Source organism: Macrotis lagotis, chromosome 4, assembly GCF_037893015.1.
Source record: "Macrotis lagotis isolate mMagLag1 chromosome 4, bilby.v1.9.chrom.fasta, whole genome shotgun sequence".
In the NCBI taxonomy this organism is placed as follows: Eukaryota; Metazoa; Chordata; class Mammalia; order Peramelemorphia; family Peramelidae; genus Macrotis; species Macrotis lagotis.
In genome coordinates, this window is record NC_133661.1 from 186081078 (window position 1) to 186095617 (window position 14540).

Sequence of the window (14540 nt, forward strand, 5' to 3'; positions counted from 1 at the left end):
GTGGGGGAAAAAGTGTAAAATTCAAAACCTTGTCAAAAAATTATAGGTAGAAACTACTACTGCATATAATTGGAAAACAAATAAAATATTTATATAATAAAAAAATTTTAAAAATTGAAAAACAGAATCCACCAATTTGTAATTCTATCAACAGTGTATCTGTTTCTCCTTCTCAGTTCTATGATTTTGTTTAGTTGTTCATTGCTATTAACTTTGGAAGTATATATATACATATATATATATATATATACATATATATATATATATATAACAATTAGATGACCATAGAATAGTATGTCAATTATTTTATTTGTAATTATCTGATCATTAATTATAGTATGTCAATTATTTTGATTTGTAATTATCTGGTCTGTACATTCAAATGATTTTCTAATTTATTTCCTCTGTTGTGAATTTACTATTTATAACTTTTGAACACTTATTCATTAGATAATGAATATGCTTTTTGTTCCTTGCAAATTTTAAGTATCATGTTTAAATCTATTTTCTACAATATTTTCCTCAATCTATTATTTTTACTTTTATCTTAGTTACACTATATATAGAATATTTGTCTAGCCTTTTATGCAATTAAATGTTTGGTTTGTAAAACCATTCTTTAGAGGCCTGGGGCCAGCACTGAGCCAGGGCTGCTGTGGGGCCATGGGCCCCGACCCCAGGCTAGCGGCTCCGTGGGCCACTCACCATGCCCACCAAGCAGCAGCGCTTCCAGGAGCCCGAGGTCAGCTTCTGTGGGAAATACTTTCTATTCGGTTTGAACATTGTTTTCTAGCTTTTGGGGGCTGTGCTGCTGATCATAGGCCTGTGGACCTGGGGAGAGAAGGGTGTCCTTTCCAACATCTCCTCACTTACCCACCTGAGTGGCAGGGATCCTGTCTGGTTCTTCATGGTGGTTGGAGGTATTATGTCTATGCTGGGCTTTGCAGGCTGCATTGGGGCTCTTTGGGAGAACACCTTTTTACTCAAGTTTTTCTCAGTGTTCCTTGGCCTTATCTTCTTTCTGGAGCTGGCCACAGGAATTCTGGCTTTCATCTTCAAGGACTGGATTAGAGACCAGCTCAATATCTTCATCAACAACAATGTCAAGGTCTGTTGGGATGATATCGACCTGCAAAACCTCATTGACTTTGCTCAGGAATATTGGTCTTGCTTTGGAGCCTGAGGGCCCAGCGACTGGAACCTCAGCATCTATTTTAATTGCACTGACTAGAACCCCAGGCCTGAGCAGTGTGGAGTGCCCTTCTGCTGTGTCAAGGATCCTGCAGAGAATGTTCTCAATACCCAATGTGGCTATGATGTCCAGCTTAAACTGAAACTGGAACAACAGAGCTTCTTCCATACGAAAGGTTGTGTGGACCAGTTTGAAAAATGGCTGCAAGACAACCGTTGTGGTGGTTGGGGTCTTTGTGGGCATTGCCATGCTCCAGATCTTTGGTATTTGTTTGGCTCAGAATCTTTTGAGTAACATCAATGCGGTGAAAGCCAATTGGTGAGGGCAGAGAGGGTGACTCTGAGCCAACAGCATCTAGTCCTCAGAGGGTAGGCAGCCCTGGCTGGCACCATAATCAGCTGAGTGGATGAACTCCAGGTATGACTTTAGCAGGCCCACCTTGAGGAGCCCCCACTCAGCACCAGGCTCAATGTCCCTGGCACCCCTGAGTTGTGTGGGGCTGCAGGGAGGCTATTTATATTTAGGTTACAGAGTGGGGGGGTGGGTATGTGTCCATACTGGGGCAATGTGAGGGGTGCAGCTGCCTATTGCCTCCCCTGGGCACAGCTGTGAAGTCCAGAGATGATGTCAAGGACTTCTGGGGTGGCTGATTGTCATGGAAACAGTTCCATGTAATGAGGGGTGGGGGGAGAATAAAAGCTTCTAAATTGAGTATTGGTTCCTGAGAGTCCTGATAACAGGGACAGTTATCATTCCCTGATGCTACCCAGACCGCAGTCCCTGGGGTGACGGAGGACATGTGCTGGGGAAAGTTGGGGTGGGGAGGGGTTCTGCTGTTGCCCCCTACCAACCCCGTGGAGACTAATAAACTGTCCTCACCCTCAAAAATAAATAAACAAACAAACAAATAGATAGATAGACAAATAAATAAATAAATGGAACCATCCTTTAAAATAGCCATGGCATGCAAGTCACCTCAATGTGTATTAGTATTATAAATTTTTACATTTTTCCTAAAGAACAAAAGAAGTCTTCTCCATTTATTGCTGAAAACTTAGCTTTGATGAATAATGATTGATTTCCTCACTAGTATTTCACAAAGGATTTGTTCTTGATTCTAATTAATTTTGTTTTATCTTTCTGTAGCTCTTTCTTACATCTAATTTTTATTTTATCATGATTTTAAAGGTATGTTTTTATTATTTGTTTTTCTGCATTTATAGTAAGGTTTTTATTTCCTATACAAGGTCAATTTTGCTATAGGTGCTATGTATTGCAGAGAAAAGGTATATTTCTTTTTATCCCATTTAGTTTTCTCCAAAGGTCAGTCATATCTAAGCCTTTTAATATTCTAATCACCTTAACTTCCTTCTTATTTTATGGTTAGATCTATCCAATTCTGAGAGAGGGAGGTTGAAGTCCCCCACTATTATAGTTTTGCTATCTATGTCTCCCTGTAATTCATTAAGCTTCTCCTCTAAGAATTTGGATGCTATACTACTTGGTGCACATATGTTTAATAATGATATGACTTCATTGCCTATGGCACCTTTTAAGAAGATGTAATTTCCTTCCTTATCCCTTTTAATGAGATCTATTTTTACTTTTGCTTTGTCTGAGATCAGGATCATTACCCAGTAGTGGGAATGTCGGTTCACACCAGTTGGGCAGAACCAATACAAAATTTTTTGTTGAGTTCAGTGAACTGGTTGTTAAAATGAAACTTACAATCAAGGTTCTCTCTAAGGTGGGTGCCTGGGCAACCACCTAATTTGGAAATGATAAATTTACATTCCTTATTCTTTTTTTATGTTCATCTGTACAATGCATTTTCTAAGTGCCTACAGTACAGTTCATTCTTTCCAGAGGTGAAAAAAATTTTACAGAACTATGCTTGTAATTTTTATTTATTCATTTCTTAAAGGTTATTATAGCTTTGATGAAATGTGTCATTTTAATTCTCTTGCTTTTTTGTTACTTCAGTAAACAAACAAATAATGTAAAGAGGAAAAAGTGCCCAACAACTAGGGGGGTGACAAGTTGTCATTTGTTTCCAATTTGTATTGTATTCCAAATTCCCCAGATATTATGAGTGCTCTGGTGTTCCCTGAACAGTGAAACCAATAGGAAGCTGGGATACAGTGAACCAATAGAAATATATATTTCTAGGGTTTATCTTATTGCTCATTTTGAAAACAATGGAAGTAGAAAAAAAAGATTTAGAATAGGTAGAATGAGTTTTGTTCTGCATATGTTCCAACATTGACTGCTGTGGTCACGTGGCTGCTTTCACTCCACAGGGATGTGCTTGTTTATTGTGAATAATATAACATAATCTAGTTATGTTTACCTCTTTTATTGTTCTTATTTTAATATTAAATGCATGAAATATTAAATTACCTTTCAATATGTCTCTTTGTATACTTAAAAAAGTCATTAGGGCAGAGAACCAGATGTTAATTTATTTGAAATCGACCACTGTTGCTACCCCCTGATTTTTTTACCTTCACTGAAGCATATATTTTTCTCTAACCATCTTTCTGTTTCAAATGTATTTCTTGTAAACAACATGTTGTAGGATTCTGGTTTTTAATTCATTCTATTTTATGCTTCTGCTTTATGGGAGAGTTCATCCCATTCACATTTACAGTTAAGATTAGTAATTCTGCATTTCCCTCCATGTTATCTTTCCTTATTTATATTTTTTCTCTTTCCTTTCCTTTTATCCCTCTTCATCAATATTTTTCCTCCCTTTTTAAAATTTAAATTTAACTTTACTTTTACTTTTACCTTCACTTTTATCAGACTGTCTTTCCCTTTCTTTCCCTTTACCCTCTACTTTTCTGTAGGGTAGGAAAGATTTTTAAAATCCCATTAGGAATGTATGTCATTCCCTCTTTGGGCTAAATCTGTTGAGAGTAGGGTTTATTCAATGTTCACATCTTCTCTTCTTTCCCTCTACTTATTATAATAGGTCTTTATTCCCCTTGATGAGGTATTATTTATCCTCTAATGCCTAAACTTCTCCTAGTATAATCCTTCTTTACATGTCTTTATTCTTTTAACTGTCTTATACATACAACTTCTCTGTCAAAATATACTTCTTTTATCTGTCCTTTTAACCTTTCTCAAAAGTTGATTGATTATTTGTTTGATTGAGAAGCAACATTGCCTCATAGTCACTGTCTAAGTACACTCTCCTCTTCCATCTCATTAGAAATACATTTCTCAAGAGTCATAAATTGGATCAGATTATAGTCAACACAACACCCTTTTTTTTCAAGAACCCTCAATGGGGGTTTAGCTCCTTTTGAGCCAAAGCATCAGGCAAAGCCAAATCATTTCATGAATCATTTATACCATTCCCCTCTAAGCATATTTCTTCCAATTGTAGTCAAAGTATCAAGCAAAGCAAAATTGCTTCCTGTTCTTTTCATGTCCAGTCCCCCTAAGTACACTGTTTACCTCCATCCCTATAGTACTCCAACCTTAGCACTACAACCCTCCTCAATCAAAATATCAGGTACACTCTCTCCCTCTGTCCCTATAGCATTCTAGCTCTAATATTACAACCCTCCCCAGAAAAGTACATTCTGTCTCTGTATACCTATAACACTCCAACCATAGCACTCCAACTTTCCTTAGCTAAAATATTGGACACATTCTCTCCTTCTCTCCTTATAGTATTCCAACTAGAGCACTAAAACCCATGTTTACTAAAGTATGCAATAATGCAAGATCACTTTATGATCTATATCCAACTCTTCTAAGAATTCTATCACCCTCTGACCCTATTGTACTACAGTGTTCCTTATCTAAAGTATCTAGTCTAGTAAAATCATGATTTAATTATGTATAGATCCTCTAAAGCCTCTCCCTCCCTCTATCTCAGTAGGAAAATCACTCTTGTAAACAACATTGTAACATGTATCGCTTATATTTAATTATATTTAATTCTCATTAGCCGAGATACTGGCTAAAGGTTCAACATTTTCATGGTTATCCTATACCCATACCCTCTCTTTAAGTTTATTTATTTTAACTCTCCTAAGAGAAATACAATCATCAAAAGTTAACAAGTGTTATCTTTCCTTGTAGGGATATATACTATTTAATGTTCTTGATTAGCATTTCCCCTCCTTTTCCATTTATCTTTTTATGCATTTGTGAGTCATGTATTTTGAAGATCAAATTTTCTTTTCAGTTCTGGTTTTCTTTATTAGAAAATTTTGCAAGTCTTGTATTTCATTGAAAATGCATCTTTTCTGATACTGATAATACTCATATGAACCTTCTTGTTTAGTAGAGCAGGTAGAAGGAGCTTTTATAGATGAAACACAGGAGCGCTGATTCCCCCAGGATCACTCAAAAGAATCTAAGAAATGAAATGGTCATAAACATTACATTAAAGGTCCAAAGAAGCAAGACAGATATTGTCTTCCAGAGAATTTTTTGAAAGAGATCTTGAAAACTTTGGGGTAACTCTGCCAATTAATAAACCAAATGTTCACTGAACCAGGAACCTTGCAGATGATCCTGGGCAGAGGGGCAGGAAAAAAGCACAGCTTTCATAATGTCCTATACTCACTGCCTGGATGAATAAGATGTCTAGAGATTGTGTCATTACTGTCTTTGCCCTGGAATATAATAATTCTCCTTCTAACTTGGCCAGTACTTTGTGTTGAAGGAGTAAGAACTTGGGAAGAGAGATCTCATTTCAAGTCCTGACTCTCTCTCCTATTGTTTCTCAGAACCTGGGTAAGTCATTTTCTTACTCTAGTCTTCACCAGCTTCCTTCTTAGTAAAATGTAAGGATTGGACTCAATGGCCTCTAAGTTACCCTCTTGCTCTTGCATTCTTGATACTGTCCTATGTAAAATAGCCGACATTCAATGACTGGGTTATAGGTAGGGTGAGGAAAGCACCAAAGAGAAAAAATTAAGCCTATCATTAGGAAATGAGTTACCTAAATGAAGGGAAAGTCGAAATCTAATTTTTTACACTTACTATGGTATGTGATGAAATAACCTATTTTGAAGCCCTTTGGAAAATTAAAAAAAAAGAATAATAAATAAGGTCAGGATGAGCATAGCTTCAGAAACCTCCTCCCTAAGTAGGCATAATTCATTGAGAACAATTGAGAAGTGATAGATCTTGGGGCTTCTCTTTTTATAGGTCCCTCAGCAAGGTTCCCCAAAGTAGAGGTGAAACTTAGGGCAGTACCTAATCACAGAGTATGAACTCAAGAAGAATTTGAAGGTGAATTGAGAAGGGCAAGTATTAAATGGTGGGATGTATCTACTGTTTAAGGAATCTATCTACCATTCTTTGATAAATCAAAATACACATGCAGAGGGGGGCCACCCAGAATAGCTCACAGTGATGTGTTTTTTGACATTTGTAGCCTGATACTTGCATTGGGGATGACTAGATAACACTTAGTAATGGGCATATGGGTGCTTCTCCTGTAGATAGTATTTGTACTTGCATGGGGTCTTTGGATTCCAACAGATATCCTAGTTCTTCCCGATGGAATCCAATATAAAGGCATTGAGAATCTGGCATCTCTCCTGTGTCATACCCCTGTTTCTCATCAACTGGTTGTAATAGACATTTGCTATTGAAGACTTGGTGGTCTGAATCCACATGTTGCTGCTTGAACCTCTCTGCTGAGGTCTCTCATGAGACCAGCCCCACTACTAGCATTACCAGTAGGAGGAACAGCAAGGAGGGACTTCTTCAGGCTATTACAGCCTCACTCATCAAAGGAAACCTATCCAGGAAAGGGGCAGAATTAGGTGAAGAAAACATGCCTTAGAAAGGGAAACAACTATCCCCTTTCTCCATCTCTCTACCCCTAACTTTCTTTTGCTGTGAGATTCTTTCAGATCTCTTTGTTAGAACAATAGATTTGAAGTCAGAGGACCTGGGTTCTATGTCATTTATGTGGCCTTTGGGAAAGTTACTTAACTATTCTGGGGCCTTTCCTGCAACTCAGGAAAGTTGTCAGATTAAAATTTTGATGACATCTGTCTCTTTCAGCTCTTTATTCCATTCACCTCCGAAAATGAACTTTTTTCCCAGGACAAAGAGAGATAAGCCATATGGTCTTTTTATACTTCCATTCCCCAGACATTCCATTATTTATATCATTTTTTCTCTTCTTCCCACCTATTGTCCACTCCTCTTTAACAATAATCTCTTCAGATGGGGAAACCCAAGAATGAAGATGTCTCGTGGATCAAGGAGATTGGGATGGGAAGGGGTAGAAGAATATTTCAGAGTAAGAAGAGAACCTTCCAGAAATATAATGACCCTCTCAGTGGCGTCTATGAAGAATGACAAAAATTATTTTGTCCAATTTTTTTTTTTTTTTTTTTTTTTTTTTTTACAGAAGAGTAAGCAAAGGCCCAGAGATGCTCACTAATTTGGTCAAGTTCATAAAGATATTTAGAAGCAATGGAAGGATTTGAACTCAAACCTTCTCAATCCAGATTCAAAACTCTTTACATTTTATTATGTTGTCTACTTCTGACAGAATTAACTATTTCATGACTTCGGCTGGACTACTGATTATATTCTATCCTTAAAACACAGCAGCTATTTAATGTGAACATAGTTGACATAGACTGGTGTTTCAGTAGCAGAAGAGATAATTCTGACCTGATATTAGTATCATTAAGGGGGTTCATTGTACTCCATGGAAAGATAGACCCCACCCCCAAACTTGATAATTCCCCTTCTTCACTCCTCAGTGTGATCTCTGCCTAATTTTTTATTCCCCTATGTTACGTATTTTCTGTCAAGAGGTCTCCAGTGTGAGGTTTCACCTCCAGACACACAGAACCCTTACATCATACTTCACTCTCCCACTCTCCTTCATCCTGGTTTTCTGTTCTGTATCCTGGCAGAAAATATAGCAACTGTCTCAGGATGCTAGATTACTTTATTTTGGAGGTAGCTCTGAAACTCAGTGAAGAATAGAAAAGGGGGGAGGAGGAGCATGCTAGATCTACTAAGGAGACACCAGAGTTTGGAAGGGTGCTGAGAATCTACATTTTCAGTTAGGGACACTAGTTGAAGCAGAAACCTTTCTAATTATTTTGAATTTGACAGGTCAAACTAGAATACCCTACCCAGAAAAAATTGAGTGTGATCCTTCAGGGCTTTAAACAGATATTTAATGAAATTGAGAATTTTCAAGCATTCCTATTAAAAAGACCAAAACTGAACAAAATATTTGACATACAAACACAAAACCCAAGTATAAAAGGTAAAAATGAAAGAGAAATCATAATAGATTGAATAAAATTAACCATTTATAGTCCTGTACAGAAAGATAATATATGAAATTCCTAAGAACTTTATCATTATTAGGGCAGTTAGAAGCTTTCTTTGTAGTCAGAGGGCATCAGTAATGCTGGGATGATCTAAAAAAAAGATGTATATATATATATATATATATATTTATATATTTATATATACATACAAACATATCCATATACACATATTCAGTTGGGTATAGAAATTTATCTTAACCCACAGGTTAATAAAAAGGGGAAGGGATTAAAAGAAAGAGCAAGGAGATGATAAAAGGGAAAACAGATTAAAGGAAGAAGTGAGCAGAAGCAAAGCAGACTTTTGAGGAGGAACAGGATAAAAGAGAAAGAGAGAGTGAAGGATAAAGAGAAGTAAAGAGGAAGGAGGGAAATAGTAATCTTAACTGTTAATGTGAATGGGATGAATTCACCTACAAAATGAAAGTGGATAGAAGAATGGATTAGAAAACATCTGTCCTCATCCATAATATACTGTTTACAAGAGACATACTGGAAACAGAATGACTCTCATTGTTCTGATTTAGTTATGCCTGTGATAGAAAGTACTTTTTTTCATTGTTTTGTTTTGTTTTGGGTTTTTTTTTGGCAAGGCAATGGGGTTAAGTGACTTGCTGAAGGTCAGACAGTTAGGTAATTATTAATTGTCTGAGGCTGGATTTGAACTCAGGTACTCTTGACTCCAAGGTCAGTGCTCTGTCCATTGTGCCACCTAGCTGCCCCTAGAAAGTACTTTTGAAGTGTAAAGTAGGAAATATCTGGGTGACACAGTGGACAGAGTACTGAACTTAAAGTCAGGACAAAAAAAAATCTCAGTTTCAATCCTGTCTCAGATATTTACTAGCTTATGACCCTAGCTAAATTACTTCTATTCTGCCTATCTCAGTTTTCTCTCTGCAAAATGGGGTTAATAATAGCTCTTTCCTCCCAGAGTCATTGTAAAAATAAAATGGCATAATATACTTTAAAATTCTTTATAAATTTTAATTATTACTGTTCTTTCTGTTATTGGATTGAAGTCATAGATGGCTTCAAGTAAGGCATGTGATTGAATTGTGTCATTAAGGATGGACAAGAAATAAATAAGTTTGGAGCAAAATGGGAGGGAAAGAATGAATGGAGGACAGAGAATGTAAGCAAAGACCTAAAGACAAGAAAAGGTGTCATCTCAAGCTATACATTATAAGGGAGAAGGATGGAGCAAGACACTTATATGAACACTAAGTCTGGAAAGAAAAGACCAAACAAGCATGAGCTTGGCATCATATTAGAATGACATCTGGAGAGGGGAGTTTTGTATGTGTAGAGGAATGCACTCAGCAACTGCTAAATGGAGAAATTTTTTAGATCAGGTAAATTGACAATGCCTCTATGCAATTTTTCTCCCTTTTGAATACTGGCTCTTTATATGTGACACCATCTCCCAATTCCAGGAATTTTTACTATCTTTCCACAATATCTAGAATATTCTTCCTTCTTCCTTCTGCTTCCTTAGAGGTGATTAGTGGAAAGAGCACTGGCTTTGGTGGTCAGGAGGACAGGGTTTGAATCCAACTTCAGACACTTGACACCAGCTGTGTGACCTTGTACAAATCACAGCTCTGGGGTAGAAAATGAGACTGATGACTTAGCAGAACACCCTGTCATTTAAATCCAATTCATGTTCGTGTCATGACATTACATCCTTGATGTCATAGTCTTCTTTGAAAACGAAGGACAAACATTATCATCCTGGATTCCTTAGCTTTCTTCAAGACTCATTTCAAAACCCATCTTCTTCAAGAGCCCTTTCCTAGTCCCTGCTACTGCTAGTACCTTCATTCTGAAATTACTTCCAATTCATAATACCCTGAATATATCATATAGGTCACATAGTTTTTTGCAAGTTGTCCTCTCCCATTACTATGTCAGATCCCTGAAGGTGGAGACCATGCCTTTCTTTGTATCTTTTTTTAGTTGCATTTAATATTTATTTATTCTCATTTTGTACAAATAATTTTTATACAATAATAAAATATTCTTGTTTAAGAGTAAACAATATACCCCCCCTCAAAAAATATAGACTCACTTGAGCAATAAAGTAAAGGGAAGAGAAAAAAATTAAAACTAAATTAAAAAATAGTAATAATTGTAGGTATGGCTAGGTGGTGCAGTGGATAGAGCACCAGCCCTGGAGCCAGGAGCACCCAAGCACAAATCTGGCCCTGTACACCCAACAATCACCCAGCTGTGTGACATGTAAGCTACCCCAACCCCACTGCCCTGCAAAAACCAAAAAAAGAAAAAAAAAGCCCCCAAGTAAAATAAAATAGTAATAATAGTAGGGGTGGACAGGTAGTGGACAGAGGACTGGCCCTTAAGCCAGGAGCACCTGGGGCCAAATCCGACCTCAGACACCCAACGATCACCCTGCTGTGCGGCCCCAGGCAAGTCACCCAGCCCCATTTGCCCCACATCCCTCCAAAATAATAATATTAAAAAATGTGCTTCAGTCTGTGTTCCAACACCACCAACTCTATCACAGGTGGATCACATTCTTTATGATAAGTCCATCATAAAAGTTACTTCCATATTTTTCCACCATTGCCATTGCTGAATGCAACTCCCTCCTTTTGTATTTCTCCACTATCATGTACTATATTTTCTCTCTCCTTTCACTCTGACTCTGCTGTAGGGTAGCTGAGTGGTACAGCAGACAGATCCCTGGCCCCCATACCACCCCTTAGGCCCAGCATCCACCTGGCCCTATGGTCCTGGACAGGCCATCCAATCCCAGCCCCTTGCAAGAAGTAAAAAGGAAAATGCGTTATATCTGACCACTCTTCCTCCATGGTCCATTCTCTCCTCCTTCATTCACATCCCCACCCCTTCCACCATCCCCCCCCTCTCCTTCTTACTCCAGATATCTATACCCCATTAAGTATATATGCTGTTTCCTCTCCTAGCCACCTCTGATGAGAGTGAAGATTCCCTCATTCCCCTTTGCCTTCCCCCCTTCAATATCATTGCAATAGCTCACTGTAATAAAAAAAATATTAATATATGAAACATCTTGGCCTATTCCCCCTCTCCTTTTTCTTTCTCCCATTACATTTCCATTTTTTTCCTATTGACTCCATTTTTACACCATATTTTATCTTCAAATTCAGCATTCTCCTGTGCTTCATCTATAAAAGCTCCTTCTACCTGCTCTGTTAATTAAGAAGTTCATATGAGTATTATCAGTGTCATTTTTCTGTACAGGAATACATGCAGTTCATCATTAAGTACCTCATATTTTCCCCTTCTCCTCCAATCTCTATGCTTCACTTGAGCCCTGTATTTGAAGATCAAACCTTATGTTCAGCTCTGGCCATTCCAACAGGAACATTTGAAATTCACCTGGTTCATTGAAAGTCCATCTTTTTCCCTGGAAGAGGACATTCAGTTTTTCTGGGTAGTTGATTCAGCTCTGGCCATTCCAACAGGAACATTTGAAATTCACCTGGTTCATTGAAAGTCCATCTTTCTTCCCCTGGAAGAGGGCATTCACTTTTGCTGGGTAGTTGATTCTTGATTGCATTCTAAGCTCTTTTGCCTTCTGGTATATTATATTCCCAGATCTATGAGCTTTTAATGTAGTTGCTGCTAAATCCTGTGAAATCCTGATTGCAGCTCCATGATATTTGAATTGTGTCCTTCTGGCTGCTTGTAATATTTTCTCTTTGACTTGGGAGTTCTGGAACTTGGCTATAATATTCCTGGGGGTTGGCTTTTGGGGATCTCTTTCTCAGGGGGATCAGTGGATTCTCTCCATTTATATTTTGCCCTCTGCTTCTAGGATATTGGGGCAATTTTCCTGTAGTAACTCTTTGAAAATGATGTCAAGGCTCTTTTCCTGATCATGACTTTCAGGTATTCCAATAAATTTTAAATTATCTTTCCTAAATCTGTTTTCCATATCAGTTGTTTTTTCAATGAGATGTTTCTTCTAATTTTTCATTCTTTTGGTTTTGAAGTATTGAGTCCTGATTTCTCATAAATTCAGCAATCTCCCTGAGTTCTATTCTTTGTCTGAAGGATTTGTTTTTTAACTCTTTTTCCATCTGGCCAATTCTGCTTTTAAGAACATTCTTCTTCTCAATAACATTTGGAACTGTTTTATCCATTTGACCTAAGCTGGCTTTTAGCATGCTATTTTCTTCAGCATTTTTTTTTTGGATTTCCTTGACTAAGCTGCTGACTTCATTTTCATGTTTTTCCTGCATCTCTCTCATTTCTTTTCCCAGTTTTGTTCTGTCTCCCTTATTTGATTTTCAAAGTCTTTTTAGAGCTCTGTCATGGCCTGCACCCAATTTCTGTTTTTCTTGGAGTCTTTCGATGCAGGAACTTGTGCTTCCTCATCTTCAGACTGAGTGTTTTGATCCTTCTTGGGCTCACAGGCAAAATATTTCTCTATGGTGTTCCTCTTTTCTCTGTTTACTCATTTCCCCAGCCTGAGCCTGTTTTTGAGGTGCCTCCTGAGCTTTTGGGACACCCCCACGAGGATCTCAGTGTGTGAGGCTCTGTCCTCCCTCCTGATCTGTGAATGACCATAAGCAGCCCCCTCTGCCATGGGGCTGAGGTGGGGGAGGGGCCTGCTGTTCTATGGGGGGGGGTCTAGACTGCGATCAGGATCTGAATGTGGTCAGAACCCCAGAGTCCTGTTCCAGGGACAAAGGACAGAGCTGGGCAGTCTCTCTCTGCTCCCTCCCTAAGCTTTGTACTCATGCCCTAGGGGCTCCTGCTTACCAGCTTCTGCTTCCTGTTCCTGGATCTGGGCTGCTGTGGCCATGCTGCTCTCTGTGTGCCCTGAGGCCTTGGCTTCACGTGCTTGCTCTGGCAGAGTTCTCCATTCCCCCAATTTGTGCCTGGTGCTCCCCAGGGTGTAGGTCAGGAAACTCCCCTGCTGCTGTGAGCCATGGCTCCCAGTGACCTGGGGCTGCCTTTGGGCTGCTAAATTTCTTTCACTCTGGTGGGTCACCCCTCTGGCGGGCCACCCCTCCAACCCTGGGAAGCAGAGCCTTTCTGCTCTTTTCCAGGTTAACTTGAGTAGGAGAACTGCCTCACTGGGTCCCTCTGTGGGTTCTGTCTCTCAAAAATTTAGTTAGAGTCCTTAGTTTATAAGTTTTATGAAAGAGCGCCTAAGAGATGGTCCTCTCTTGTCACCATCTTGGCTCCACCCCCCCTTCTTTGTATTCTTAGCAGAGTGTCTAGCCCATAGCAAGCTCTCAATTAAGACTTGATGACCCTCTGACCAACTTAAGTGATTGACGATCTAAGTTTCTCTACTGTTCTTTATTTTATATTAGGGCTCCTCTCTGTGTCTTCAGTCTTAGGAATAGTACCCAGTGTTATTATTGCATTGTCTAGTCTTTTGTTCTTTTGGCCATTCTTGGAAAGGTCAGTAATCTCAATTTGAACTCTAGATTATGTGCACCACCATCTTCTCTCAGACATTATTCCACCCTTAGTCATTCCCTTTTTTTCTCATTTCTTTCCATCTGTCCTCATCCATAAGATCCTGCTTTACTAACTAAAAACATGCCCAGCTCTCCCTCATCTTTAAAAACTGTCACTTGGCTCTCATAAATCATCAAACTATTAATCAGGTGTTCTTTAAAAATAGTAAGAAAGTAAGAGCAAATAATCTCTTAAAATAAGAAGATACTCAGTGAAACAAATCTATTATATTTTGAGTGTTCCTTGTTTCTGGTAATGTTTAACACTTGTAATGTACTAAGAATAAAAGTATAAAGAATGAAACAATCCCTATTCACGATGAACTTACATTCTAATGTGGAAGATAATAGGGGAGATATGTGTTTGTGTGTGTATACATATGCATATATACATATATATATATACACACACACACACACACATATATACACACACATATATATATGTATATATATATATATATACATATATATATATATATATATATATATATATATATATATATATGTAAGTAGCTAGGTAGTATAGTA

The 14540-nt window shown here is 38.1% G+C and overlaps 1 pseudogene; it reads left to right on the forward strand.

Moving 5' to 3' along the window:
• The first annotated feature begins 706 nt into the window (after positions 1-706).
• LOC141520141 (tetraspanin-17 pseudogene) lies at positions 707-1514 on the forward strand (annotated as a pseudogene).
• Positions 1515-14540: the final 13026 nt, after the last annotated feature.